The 13,928-nt window shown below is 40.9% G+C and overlaps 1 long non-coding RNA gene across 1 annotated transcript in view; it reads left to right on the top strand.

Annotated features, from left to right (window-relative positions):
* The window catches only part of LOC135101114 (uncharacterized), a 42,896-nt gene that overhangs the window by 26,072 nt on the left and 2,896 nt on the right, over positions 1 to 13,928 (top strand). Inside the window, exon 2 of the long non-coding RNA XR_010269035.1 lies at positions 10,962 to 11,092. This is a non-coding gene — a long non-coding RNA (uncharacterized LOC135101114). The remainder of the gene's footprint in view (positions 1 to 10,961; positions 11,093 to 13,928) is intronic.

The raw sequence follows: 13,928 nt of genomic DNA, 5'->3' as shown, positions 1-13,928 counted from the left end.
TTTACAAGAAATTAAGACCCCAAAAGACACACTTCATCAACTGATACATGATTTTTATATCAATATTCTTCAACTACTTTTCATTATATAATCATCTGTAATCTTCGAAGAAAATTGTTAATCGCAAAAAAAAAAAAAAAAAAAATAGAGGTCCGCACCTTAATTAAAAAAAAAAAAAAAATGTGGAAAAACTCAAAATATAAAAATTTGTATCCTATGGTAGGGCGATGTTCTTTACTTAAGAAGAACCATTGTACACATTTAAAAGATTTTTTTTTTTTTGCCAATTCTTAGCAGTGGTGTGTAGATAATAACCATATTTAACTTTTAAAAGAAATTAAGACACTAAGAAAACACACTGTCGATTCATACATACTTTTTATATCAATATTCTTCTTTTGCTTTATAAGTTTTGATTATCTGCAGTACTAAAACAATAATTGCAAAATTTTCTGAATTTTTGCAGGTCCGGATTTGATCCGAAAAAAGTGGAAAAATTTTCAATCTCCTAATTTTTATCTGATGATAGGAGTAAGCTCTTTACTAAAAGAAGAACCATTGTACACATGTAAAATGTTCTTTTGCGGATTCTTAGCAGTGCTGTGTAGATAATAACCATAATTTACTTAAAAAAAGACATTGAAAAAAACGTTTGATTAATATATAATTTTGTTAATATTCTTCTTTTACTATTCATGATCATCTGTAATCTAAGAGGAACATTTTTAATCCGAAATATTTTTTTTTTTTTTACAGGTACTGACCTTAGTTAAGAAAAGTGAAAAACATTTAAATTACAAAATTTCCTTCAGATCTGGGATATGTTCCTTAAAAATGTTCCCGCCCGTTCTCTTTTGCAGGACTTAAAAAAGATAAATAAATAAAATAAATGAAATAATAAATAGATAAGGAAAGAAAAATAAACAAAATAGATAAATGAAAAAAAAAACATTAAAGGTATAAAAATGAGTAAACTATTGTCTTCTTACTTATTTGCTGAATGTGACTTCGAAATGAAAAAAAAAAATATCCCAAATGCCGCTGCCTTTTCCTATATTCAGATGTTATTAAAACTTTCCTCTGCATTCATTTTGGAAAAGCGATTACATTAATTGTTTGCTATACGTGACTTTCGTATTCACTCGCCGCCGCTGTACACACACACACACACACACACACACACACACACACACGCACACACACACACACACACACACACACACACACACACACACACACACACACACACACACACACACACACACACTCATTTCATAGTGTTTTAATTTTTCAAAAAGTTACAAAAAATTAGTTATGCTGTGTACACGTATGTGTGTGTGTGTGTGTGTGTGTGTGTGTGTGTGTGTGTGTGTGTGTGTGTGTGTGTGTGTGTGTGTGTGAAGGAAAATTGAAAAAAAATGACTCGCAATAAAATAATTATAATGAAAACGAGGAAAATGCTACTAAGAAAATAAAATAATAATAATAATAGTAATAATAATAATAATAATAATAATAATAATAATAATAATAATAATAATAATAATAAAAATAATAATAACATCAACGACAACAAAAGTGAAAAAAAGATCATTAACAAAGTGCGAGTCAAAAAAAAAAAAAAAAAACGCCATCTTGCACTGCCTAACTGCAACCACGGAGAAAAATACGCAGCGGCCTCTTGCCTCCTGCCGGTAGTCGAGGCGCCGTTTTTAATAAGGCGGAGCATATTGTAAAGCGGCCCTTTCATAAGAGTTTAATAACACACGCTGTAAATTGGCGGAAGGAGGAGGGCGCGTGGGGACGTTAACCATGTCCTTCAGCACGGTCCAGGGCTGGGTAGGGGTATGGGGGGGGGGAAGAGAACACACTTGATGAAAAAAAAAAAAAAAGGATGAGAAGAGAACGGAAAAGAAAACGAGGCAACTGCTACTTCTTTCCTCCGTCCGTCACTTTTTGCCGTCCTTCAACTTTGTTACTTTCTCGACGTCAACAGTGTAGGGCGCGGTGGAGTAACAAAAGTTGGGTTTAACACTATAAACACCCTCGTTGCTGCCACCTCAGAGAGAGAGAGAGAGAGAGAGAGAGAGAGAGAGAGAGAGAGATGAAGGCAAAGATGGTAGGGAGCGATGCAGGAACTTGGGATTACGGTTGTGGAAAGTGTTTAAGAGTAAGGGACTGGTGGGAGAGGGAGTGAAAGAAGTTGGGTTGAGGATAAGGTCACTAGGATCTCATATTTGGAGGTATAGGGAAGGAAAGAAATAGGAAGGGGAAATGAGACGAGGATTACTTTTTTTTGTGTGTATTTTTTCTTTTTTTTAGTGTTGAAGAGTAAAGGACTGTAGAGAAGGACTAAAAGAAGTTGGGATGAAGGTAAAAGTCATAGTAGGAGATATTGGGAAAGAGGGAAACAGGAAGGAGAAATGAGTGTTAGCATTTTTTTTTTTTTCAGATTGTTAGTGGTAAAAGTTTGTACGTTTCGTGTGTGTGTGTGTGTGTGTGTGTGTGTGTTTTAATGAAAGGAAATAGTTGTTTTCATGTTGCAGTTCGAAATCGTATAGTTTTTGCTTTATTTTGTTTTGTTATTCAGTTTTAAGTGTGTATTGTTCTTCTGGTGACGTTTACTTTTATGTGCCGCCGTGCGTGGAGTTATTCGTGTCGTTTGTGTCAAGCTTTCAGTTTTATTCAGATTTGAAGTTCGTTGTTCCTTCTCTCTCTTTATTTTCCTCCACTTAGTAAAATGTTGCTTGTTTTGCCTGACCTTTGTAGCAGCTTGGATGTTTTTACTTTGTAGCATCAAACAGCCTCACCTTTTTTGTCTTCTTATTCACCTCTTGAACATTTTGTTGTTCGGTCATTTTTTAGGTCTGCATTTTATTCTTTTTCTTTTTTTTTCTTCTATGAATCACAAGAGCATCCTTTCGTTCTTTGGGCCTCCTCCTCCTCCTCCTCCTCCTCCTCCTCCTCCTCCTCCTCCTCCTCCTCCTCCACAGGGATTTGTGCTCGGCCCTGTTCTTTTCCTTATTTACGTTAATTATATCGATGATGGCCTCACCTGTAAAGTATCTAAGTTCGCTGATACAAAAATAATGAATAAAGTAGTCACGTCAGAGGATAAAAGAAAATTACAATCTGATCTCGACCACTTAGCCACTTGGTCAGACAAGTGGCAGATGAGCTTCAATGTAGATAAATGTAAAGTGTTGCACATTGGTAGTAATAATGATCACACTGATTACTTAATGAACGGTACCGAGCTTCTCAAAGTTAATGAGGAAAAGGACTTGGGCGTTATAATTACCTCAGACCTCAAATAAATTGGTTGGGTTTATCGGTAGGACTTTCGAATTCAAATCTGAAGGGGTAATTCTCACATTGTTTAATACACTTGTCCGACCTCTACTTGAGTACTGCGTCCAGTTCTGGTCACCCCATTACAGGAAAGATATAGACAAGCTGGAGAGAGTCCAAAGAAGAGTTACCAAGTTGATCCCACGATTGCGGAACAAGCCTTATGAGGAGCGCTTGAGGGAACTCTACTTATTCAGTTTAGAGAAACGGCGAATGCGAGGAGACTTAATTGAACTGTTTAAGATGTGTCGGGGCTTTGATGACGTAAATGTAAACAACTATCTCATCATTGACAGTTCCAACACCACTAGAAATAATGGTTACAAGATTATAGGTAAGCGTTTCAGATCAGACGAGGCTAAGTATTATTTCTTCAATAGAATTGTAAATGTCTGGAACTCTCTCCCAGCACATATTGTCGATAGTAATACAATAGAAACTTTTAAACAAAGGTTGGACAATCACCTCGCAGCAACCCCTCATATAACATACTTTGCGCCTACATAATTTTTTTTTCTTTTTTAGTTACTGTAGTGAATAGTATAATTTCTTTCATCCTTTCCTATCACATCTTAGCTTTTCCTTCTCCCTATGCTCTCCTGTTTTTCCTTCCTTGACCCCTAGTGTCCTCCATCCTCTAACTCTTAGAATCTGTAGTGGTAGTGGTAGAATAGACACACAGTCAGCCTCATGAGGCCCAGTAGGGCTGTTGCTGTCTGTTCTTTCCTTTCTATTCCTTTGTATTTGTATTCCTTCTCCTCCTAAATTCACTAATGAACTCTTATTTTACAGACACCAGTTTTATTATAAATTGTATTAACTTTCAAATAGGCGTATAGAGTTCACCGTAGGGTAAACAGTAAAATTTCTTTTCAACCTTTCCTATGAAAATTCTATGTCAGTTTTTCCATACTGCATGGTACTTTTTCCCAACTATTTCCATGCCGGCGCAAGCTGGGGGGAGTGGTGGGTGGGGAAGAGCCTTCTGCTATGTTGTCCTGTCTCTCTTCCCTGTAGCTAGTTAGTAGTTACCAAACAGCCTTGCAAGAACCAAAAGGTCTGTTGCTGTTTGGCTTTCCTTTGTATTCCTCCTCCTCCTCCTCCTCCTCCTCCTCCTCCTCCTCCTCCTCCTCCTCCTCCTCCTCCTCCTCCTCCTCCTCCTCGCTCCGTACCTCAGTCCGTCCTGATCCTCGAGGAGAGAAAGTTTGCAGCATTATGAGACGTTCTTTATTCTTGCTCACGACGAGACGACTCCCTGAGAAACGTCTGGTTACTTTTCTTAAACCAACTGTCCGTCCTCCCTTCGTCCCCCCTCCGTCCATCCCACACGACGGTGGAAAGAGGGAGGAGGAGGAGGAGGAGGAGGAGGACGAGGAGGAGGAGGAGGAGGAGGAGTAGAAGGAGGAGGAGAAGGAGGAGGAGAACCCATGACCTATAACTCTCGAGGCGCTCGAAGCTTTATCTCCCCCTTGAGTGACTCCTCTTAAGCATCTCCCTAAGTAAGACTCTTCAAAGTGAGTCCCCAGGGCCACTTTACCCCCTGTCGCTGAAATGGCTTTGGACTGTGTGTCGGCGGCGCGGTCCTGAGGGAGGGGGGAGTGTTGTGCCTGGCGCTGCTAGTGGTGGTGGTGGTGGTGGTGGTGGTGTTGCTGACTGTATATGCTTCGTTATTTCTTTACGTGGATGGAGTGGGGATAGTGTTTAGTCTTCGCTGGGTTCGTATTGTGTAAAATTTTATGTACGACTGAGTGTCTATGGAATGGTTGCAGTGGTTTGGTTTAGTTGTATGAGATGGATTGCGTGTTTTGTGCAGGGTAAGGTTTAGTGGATTGTGGTAAAGATTGGAGTAAATATTGACAGTAACGTACATGTGTCTTTCATGTGTCTTTTGTTCTGGAAAAAGATGCTCCGGTTATCTATATTTTTTTCTTTGTTTCTATCTTGTAGCGCCACCTGCTTGGTTTGAATTAGTGATGATAATAATAATAATAATAATGATATAATAATAATAATAATAATAATGATGATAATAGAAGTGACAATTATATAATAGATGTGATTTCCTTTCTTCCCGTCTCTCTCTCTCTCTCTCTCTCTCTCTCTCTCTCTCTCTCTCTCTCTCTCTCTCTCTCTCTCTCTCTCTCTCTCTCTCTCTCTCTCTCTCTCTCTCTCTCTCTCACTGATGTAACAACAATTTTTAATAGCTATTGTTGCGTTTCTCATAAGTGCCAGTCTTTGATGCTCAGTAGTTGTAGCTTTCATTTTTTTTATCTTAATCCTTTCGAAGCTTTGTCTAATCTTTCCAATGTTCTCTTAGTTTAGGTTCTTTTTCACCTCCAGACTGAGTTTCATTTCCACAGACCAAAGAAAAGTACTTATTTTCTTCTAACTCATATTCATCCGCACGATTTCAATGATATTTTTCCTTATTACAGTGTTAAAAAAATAAAGTACAAGAGTGTTCATGTAAAGATTAGTGTTAAGCTTTAATCCAGTGCTCGTTGCAAAGGGTTTCATATTTCTGCTTCAAAATTTACGATCTCGGGATTATACGGTGCTTCCTAAATGCTAAAATATAAGGATGTTGACGTAAAGTTTAGCCCGGAGCGCCAATTCCGTGTTGGGGCTGCAAGGGTTTTAGATTTCTGGCCAAACACACCAATTTCACTATTACATGTCAGTCAGTCTTCGCGTCCTGCATCTTTTCCGCTGTTTTCCTTCTAATTTAGTCAATTTTCCCTAATTGCGCCAGTCCGCCACGCGATGTGACTGCCCTCTTCCTGTTTCCTCGATTTTATTAAGTTTTTCGTTCATTCTTCTCAACCTTCACCTTTCGTCTTTTTTTCTATATTTTTTCATCATCATCATCATCATCATCATGTTGTTGTTGTTGTTCTTGTTCTTCGTCGTCTCTTCTTCTTCTTCTTCTTCTTCTTCTTCTTCTTCTTCTTCTTTTCTTCTTTTCTTCTTCTTTTCTTCTTTATTTTCTTCTTTGGCTTGTCCTTCACCTGCATATCATTCCCCAACATCACCAATATCACAGTCTCTCTCTCTCTCTCTCTCTCTCTCTCTCTCTCTCTCTCTCTCTCTCTCTCTCTCTCTCTCTCTCTCTCTCTCTCTCTCTCTCTCTCTCTCTCTCTCTCTCTCTCTCTTCCTTTTCCCTCAGATTTTCCAGCAGTTGCTATCGTCGTCGTCGCTCTCTTGGTATCGTCCCTACTTGTATATTCCTTCCCAGCATTAGAGAATCTTTGGCGGCCTCGTGGCAGACGCGGGTGACATGTCGACCAGGTGAATGTTGCAACCTGGCGCCCTCCCTTGAGTCGACATACTGGGAAGGGGGATTGGTGGCGGGTGGCAGAGGATAGAAAGATGAGACAGGGGGAAAGCGACAGGGGGGAAGCAATAGCAAGTCAGAGACGAGAGGCTGGGAATAGGATTGTCTGAGTTGAAGGGGAGGGAATATGAAGATTAGGTGAGTGAGGAATTAGGAAATGAAGGAAAATTAGTGGATCAGGTGGATTAGTGTATAGGTGGATAAGTAGATACATAGATAGGCAGGCAAACATATGCAGAGGTAGATAGGTAGGTAGGTAGATAGAAAGATAGATATATAAGTAGATGAATGAATAATTTGTGAATAATTTAATAATGAAAATGCATATGAAATTACATGTTAGAGAAATATCGGCAGACACAGACAGACAGATAGACAGATAAACAAAGATAGATAAATGAGAGGATAAAGTTTAAAAAGCAGATAGATAGATATGTAGACAGGAACTTAACAATAACCCCACACCCCTAAAAAAAAAAAAGAATAACGAAAAAAAACAAAACTGATGATAGTTTAATTTGTGGACAAATGAAAATGAATATTCCCAATCCAGGAATGACATTAACACCCAACCCTGAAACTTGCATGTAATTTCCCAGGAAGGTTTCTTTGTGCGTTGATGACAGGCGGTGCAGGTGACCAGGAAGGGACGACAGCACGCAGGGACCCCATAAAACCTCAGGGGCCCGGGAAGAACTTAGACTGAAGGGTGTCACAAAAAAGTGCTAAGGAGGAGGAAGGTGAATGGAGGTTTTGAAGTAACAAGAGCGTGTCACAGTAGATTGGGTGGAGGAGAATGGAGGGTTGGGTGAACGGAGGGGTGGATGAGGGGGGGCGATGTGGAGGAGTGGTCTTGAGTGGGCAGCAGGTAGGTGGGCGTTGCGTTGGTGGTGGACTGGTTACATTAGTTAGTGCGTGGAGGAGGGAGAGGTCACTGTTACCGTGGAAGGAACGGCAGGGGATGAAATGATGGAAGAATGCCAGGTCTCACGATGGTAATAATGAAAAAAAAGTGGAAAAAATCTGGATGTAGTTGGTGTTTCGCGGTGTTGAGTGGATCGTAACACCACATACCCAGCTACGCACCCCATACACTCACACACACACACACACACACACACACACACACACACACACACACACACACACACACACACACACACACACACACACACACACACACACACACACACAAAGAGCTGTAAGACAAAATCCATACCAGAATAGCACATAACCTACATTACCTACCCTGCAAATGATACGTCGCGCCGCTGTCTCGCTAAATAAGAGAACATGCATTGGCCCTCCAGCTCCACCCACTTCCTCCCTCACCCGCCTCGCCTCACTTCGACCACCGCCGCGTGTATGCATGTGTGCGAGTATATGTATCTCCCCACGCCTCCACACCCGCCTGGCTTCTAGGGATTACGCCCCGCGATGTCCTCATAAACAAGTAGTGGTCACGGAGGAGGAGGAGATAGAGGAGTGGAAGGAGGGGGGAGGAGAGCTAAGAGGGAGGTTCCTTGCGTGTTTAATATAAAAACTCGGTAGAAAAAAGTAAAGTAAAAGAAGAAAAAGCGTTTTTGAAGTGCTGTTGATGTGCTGTTTGTGTTCTATTGCTTCAGGCGATGATAGTGTGATTCCCGTGTGTGTGTGTGTGTGTGTGTGTGTGTGTGTGTGTGTGTGTGTGTGTGTGTGTGTGTGTGTGTGTGTGTGTGTTTGGCTGACTGACTGGCGCTTGCATGTTTCACCGCGATGTTTGAGGAAATGTGTGATAAAGCGGGATATTGTGGGTGTTGTGTTTTTTGTATGTGTGTTTGTGTGTGTGTTTGTGTTTTTTCTTCTTTTCTTTTGAATTTTTATCGTGGGGTTTCGAATTCGATGTTAAGGCGATTAGGTTCGTGGAGGGTTTTGGGTAGAGGGGGTGTGGGGGTGTGGATGGAGAGGGATGTGAGTGTTTGACGGTGAGAATTGGTGGTGGTGGTTGTTGCTGCTGCTGCTGCTGCTGCTGCTGCTGCTGCTGCTGTGTGTGTGTGTGTGTGTGTGTGTGTAAGACAGCAACCGAGGTGTACTTATGTGTTCTCTCTCTTTCCAGACTAGAATTTAGTTTTGCACATTTTCTTGTTCATTCTCCACTATAATGGTATCTTGCTTGCTTTCCTTCCTTTTCTTCCTTCCTTCCTTCATTCCATGTCTTGATTTCTTTTCTTCCTTTCTTAAATTCCTCTATCGTTTACTAATTCGTTCTTTCATTGTTTTTTCTCCTTTAATTAATTAATCAATTATTTCTTTCATGTTTGTTTGTTTGTTCCCTTGTTTTCTTATTTGCTTGTTTTCTTTTTTATTGTTATCATCCGTCCCACCTTCTTTCTAATCTGCCTTCCCTTTCTTTCTCTGCCTGCTTGCCTGTCTCTCTCTCTCTCTCTCTCTCTCTCTCTCTCTCTCTCTCTCTCTCTCTCTCTCTCTCTCTCTCTCTCTCTCTCTCTCTCTCTCTCTCTCTCTCCCTCTCCCTCCAACCCTCCTTTCTGACGTGTTTCCTTTCATCATTTTTTTTCCATCTTCGCATGCTTCATAATGTTTTCATTTGTTGTCATTTGCATGAGTGATTGATGTTGCTCAAGTTGTGTGAGTGTGTGTGTGTGTGTGTGTGTGTGTGTGTGTGTGTGTGTGTGTGTGTGTGTGTGTGTGTGTGTGTGTGTGTGTGTGTGTGTGTGTGTGTGTATTTCATAACTTCAATAGGAATATTCATATATCTTATACGTTTTATGTTTTGCTGCAATTATTATTAATTGGTTTTGTTTTTGTTGTTGCTGTTGTTGGTGCTGCTGTTCTTGTCTTTTATCATTGTCGATCTCCTCCTCCTCCTCTTCCACATCCTTCTCCCCGATTCCTCCCCATCATCCTCATCATCATCACAAACAGCCTCGCAAGGACTAACGGCTCTAATTCAGTTTATTCTTCCTTTCAGTTCCTCCTTGTCCTCTCTTCTCCTCGTCCTTGCTCTCCTTTGTCACCATTACTCCCATCACTCCCATTAGGTGTCTTCCCACGCGTCATGCATCAGGCAGGCGGCACGGCGTGGGGCGTGGATCGGAAAGGTCACGTAAGACGAGCGACATTTGTGATGCCGAACCTGACAAACATTTATTTATGTGCGCATTGAGCCATCCATCACTCGTTCGTGTGTGTGTGTGTGTGTGTGTGTGTGTGTGTGTGTGTGTGTGTGTGTGTGTGTGTGTGTGTGTGTGTGTCGTTGTTTCGTTTGAGGTGATAAGCAAATGTGTGAAGTGATGTTAGCGTGAAGGTGACTTGTAGTGTTGTAGTGTGAGTGATTGTTGTTGTTGTTGTTGTTGTTGTTGTTGTTGTTGTTGTTGTTGCTGTCGTTGAAGTGTCGTATGTTCATGTCATGGTCAAGTAAAGTCTGCTGCGTGACTCAAGTTTATGATCTATTGTCCTTTGTCAATTCTTGGTATTTTCCTTCCTTCCTTCCTTCCTTCCTTCCTTTCTTTCTGTCTTTCCATGTTGTCGTCTATTACTTTTTTTTAAATTTTTGCGTCCTAGTTTTTTCTTTTTTGTTTGGATTTCAGAGTTTGCCTTTCATGTCTCCTTTGTTGTTGTTTCTTTTTTATCATATTGTCACTATGCTTTTTATGTAGTCTCTCTCTCTCTCTCTCTCTCTCTCTCTCTCTCTCTCTCTCTCTCTCTCTCTCTCTCTCTCTCTCTCTCTCTCTCTCTCTCTCTCTCTCTCTCTCTCTCTCTCTCTCCAATATCTCCACGCCCTCGGCACCGTTTACTCACTCTTTCCTCCCGTTTCTCTCCTCTCTTCTCAATATAAATTCCACTCTCACCCATCAGCACTTCCCTCCTTCCTTCCCTTCGCGCCCTTCCTCCCTTTATTCTCTCTCTGCGTCCATCAGTCACTGCTTTCCTCCATTTTCTTTCCTTTCCTCTCCACTCCTTTCTCCTCCAATATTTTTCTGTTCTTCCCTTTCTTTTCTTTCTCATTCTTTTTCTCATTTTTTTCCTTTTTACTTTCGTTTCTTTTCTCTTACTGTTTTTCTTCCCTTTCGTTTCCTTTTTCTTTACTTTCCCTTCCGTTCCCTTCCCTTCCCTTCCCTTCCCTTCCCCTTATTCCCTTCCCTCTCCTCCCCTTCCCTTCCCTTCCCTTCCCTTCCCTTTTTCTTTAAATTCCCTTTCCTTTTTACTCTCATTCTCATTATCACTCTCTTTTCTTTCCTTAATTTAACTTCTTTCATTTATTTATTCATTCCTTCAGAACAAGCACCTCCTCCTTCAGCGCACCTCAAGATATACATACTGGGTTTGAAACACTGAACGCTGAAGCAAGAACGCGACAGGGCAGGAAGAATCAGACCGGAATGTAACGAAGAGTAAGGGGACAGGAAGGTAAGAATGCACTGTATACTATATACTCATAGGTATGGTAATGGAGCTGAACGGGACGGGACGAGGTGAGGCGGGGCGAAGCGAAGCGAAGTAGGTCGGTGCGCAGAGGGGGATAGCGTGTGGGGCAGGGCTGTGGTGCTGGGGACCCTGTTTGGCTATGAGTTCTTTAAGCAAATTACAGTTTATGAGAAGAAGGGAGGGATCAGTGGCACCCCTGGACTAGTCTCTGGCTTTGGGTGTGGGTTACTGTATTGAGTACGAAAACAGGAGAGAAGTAGTGAGAGAGCGTGAGGAAGTACTAGTATATGATAAGGGGTGAGGTACAGGTGGCGAAGGTAGGGGAATATGTATGTACCCGTACGTATGTAAAGCTAGGGAGGATAAGTTTGGACAGGGAAAGGATATAAGGATAGACAGATGTAACGCTGTTAGGAGAAAAGGAAAGGAAATCATAGCAAGGATTAGAAAAACATTAGTAGGTAGAGGAAAGAAGACAAGAGTGGAGAATAGAAGGACATAAGGACAGGGAGATAAAAAGAAGGTATGAAGGAGGAAGAGAAAGAGGTGAAGGTAGGAAAGCAAAGGTAGGTGGATAAACAAGTATGTAGGTAAGAAGAGGGGACAAGAAGAGAAGTAAAGGAAGAAGGATAGAAGAGAGAAGAAAAGAAAATTGGCAAGGAAAGGAAGATTAAACTGAGGGAAGGGATAGGAAGGTAATGGAGGTTGGGGGGAGGAGATTAAAGTGAGGGCTGTTTGAAGGGGAGAGTAAAGTATACAGCACTCTCCCTCCCACGGTACACACTCTTGTTATTTATTGGCGGGCATCGCAGTACTATAGCGAATGGTTTGATTGGTTGTTTGGCTAACGCACGGCAATTTGTCCACGTCCGGCGGTGGAAACTTGTCCTGCAGGACCAAAGAGGCGATACCGTGTCAAGTATCAGTGGGGCTTCATGATTTAGTGCCGCTCGAACTATCTTGGAAATGACTCCCGAGGCAATTTGTTCTGAGGCGAAGGCGGGAGACTTGTGTATATTGGAGTTAAAGGGTAAATGGCTTTATATATATATATATATATATATATATATATATATATATATATATATATATATATATATATATATATATATATATATATATATATATATATATATATATATATATATATATAATGGTACGTGTTTTTTTTTGTTTGATTGTGACGGGGTATTTTGTTGTATGTGGTGCTATAGTGTTAGTTTCTACAAAAGTTATGTCGATTATAATGTAGATTGCATACGTAGATAGCGGTTAAAACACACACACACACACACACACACGCACGCACGCACGCACGCACGCACGCACGCACGCACGCACGCACGCACGCACGCACGCACGCACGCACGCACGCACGCACGCACGCACGCACGCACGCACGCACACACACACACACACACACACACACACACACACACACACACACAGATACCTGTTTATTGACCACGTTATTATTATAAAACAAGCATCAACAGTGTACACAAAATAAGTCTAAGTAAACACACACACACACACACACACACACACACACACACACACACACACACACACACACACACACACACACACACACACACACACACACACACACACACACACACACACACACACACACACACTCAAGGGCAGTCACCATTAGGCTGATAAACTGCCCCTCTTCGTTTTTATAAACCTCTATATTTAATACACAGGGCAGCAGGAATTGGCGCTAGCGAATTTCCACGTGTATGTTTACCCGGTGAATGATAAATAAAACACGCGCCTCGACTTTAATTCACGCGGCAATATACGTAAGGGGAAATAAAGCTCAGGTATTTTTCTATTTTACTTTTCAAATGCAGCCAAATAAATGCATACACACACACACACACACACACACACACACACACACACACACACACACACACACACACACACACACACACACACACACACACACACACACACACACACACACACACACACACACACACACACGTTGGTGACTTTAATACCTGTTGACTGCAAGAGTATTCCCAATTAAGGTCTAGTAGTTACTTTTAAGGTGTGTGTGTGTGTGTGTGTGTGTGTGTGTGTGTGTGTGTGTGTGTGTGTGTGTGTGTGTGTGTGTGTGTGTGTTAGAAGTGTCACGTACCAATGCCCTGGGCGTGCTGTGTGTTCCATCACGTGCTCAGGTGGGTCGTGTGTGTGTGTGTGTGTGTGTGTGTGTGTGTGTGTGTGTGTGTGTGTGTGTGGCAGCTGCAGGCTTCTTGAGATGGACACAGGCAGGTTGCTAGGAAGGCGTGTCCGAATTTTTCTGAGTGTCACGTTTTTTGGTTGTCTGTGTGTTACTTGTTTGCGTCAGTTTTTTTTACTTTTATCTTATTTGTTTTCTCCTCTTCTATCTGTTGTATTTTTATTGTACGAATTTGTGTTTTTCTATTTATTTATTTTTATTTTTATTTCTTTTTACTTCTGATATATTTATGCACTCGTTATTTATAAGCTTTCGTTATTTGTTTTTGTTTTCTTGTGTTTATCCTGTTTCTGTTTTTCTTTTCTCTGTTGTATGTTTGCTAGATGAGTGTATGATTTTTTCCATATGAATCTGATAGTTTTATTTATTTACTTATTTTTTTTATATATTTATGCAACATTGATATAATGTTTTACATGTTATCTCTTAATTTTCTTTTATTTATCTGTGTTATATAGTCTCTTCTGTCACTACTGTATTTTTATCGTACGAGTTTTTCCGTATTTATCTGGTAATTCTTTTCTTTTCATTTTGTTTTTGATATGTTTATGAAACGCTTGT

Source organism: Scylla paramamosain, chromosome 6, assembly GCF_035594125.1.
Source record: "Scylla paramamosain isolate STU-SP2022 chromosome 6, ASM3559412v1, whole genome shotgun sequence".
Classification (NCBI taxonomy): domain Eukaryota; kingdom Metazoa; phylum Arthropoda; class Malacostraca; order Decapoda; family Portunidae; genus Scylla; species Scylla paramamosain.
The sequence above is the reverse complement of the archived record's forward strand: the minus strand, read 5'-3'. Positions and strand labels throughout refer to the sequence as shown.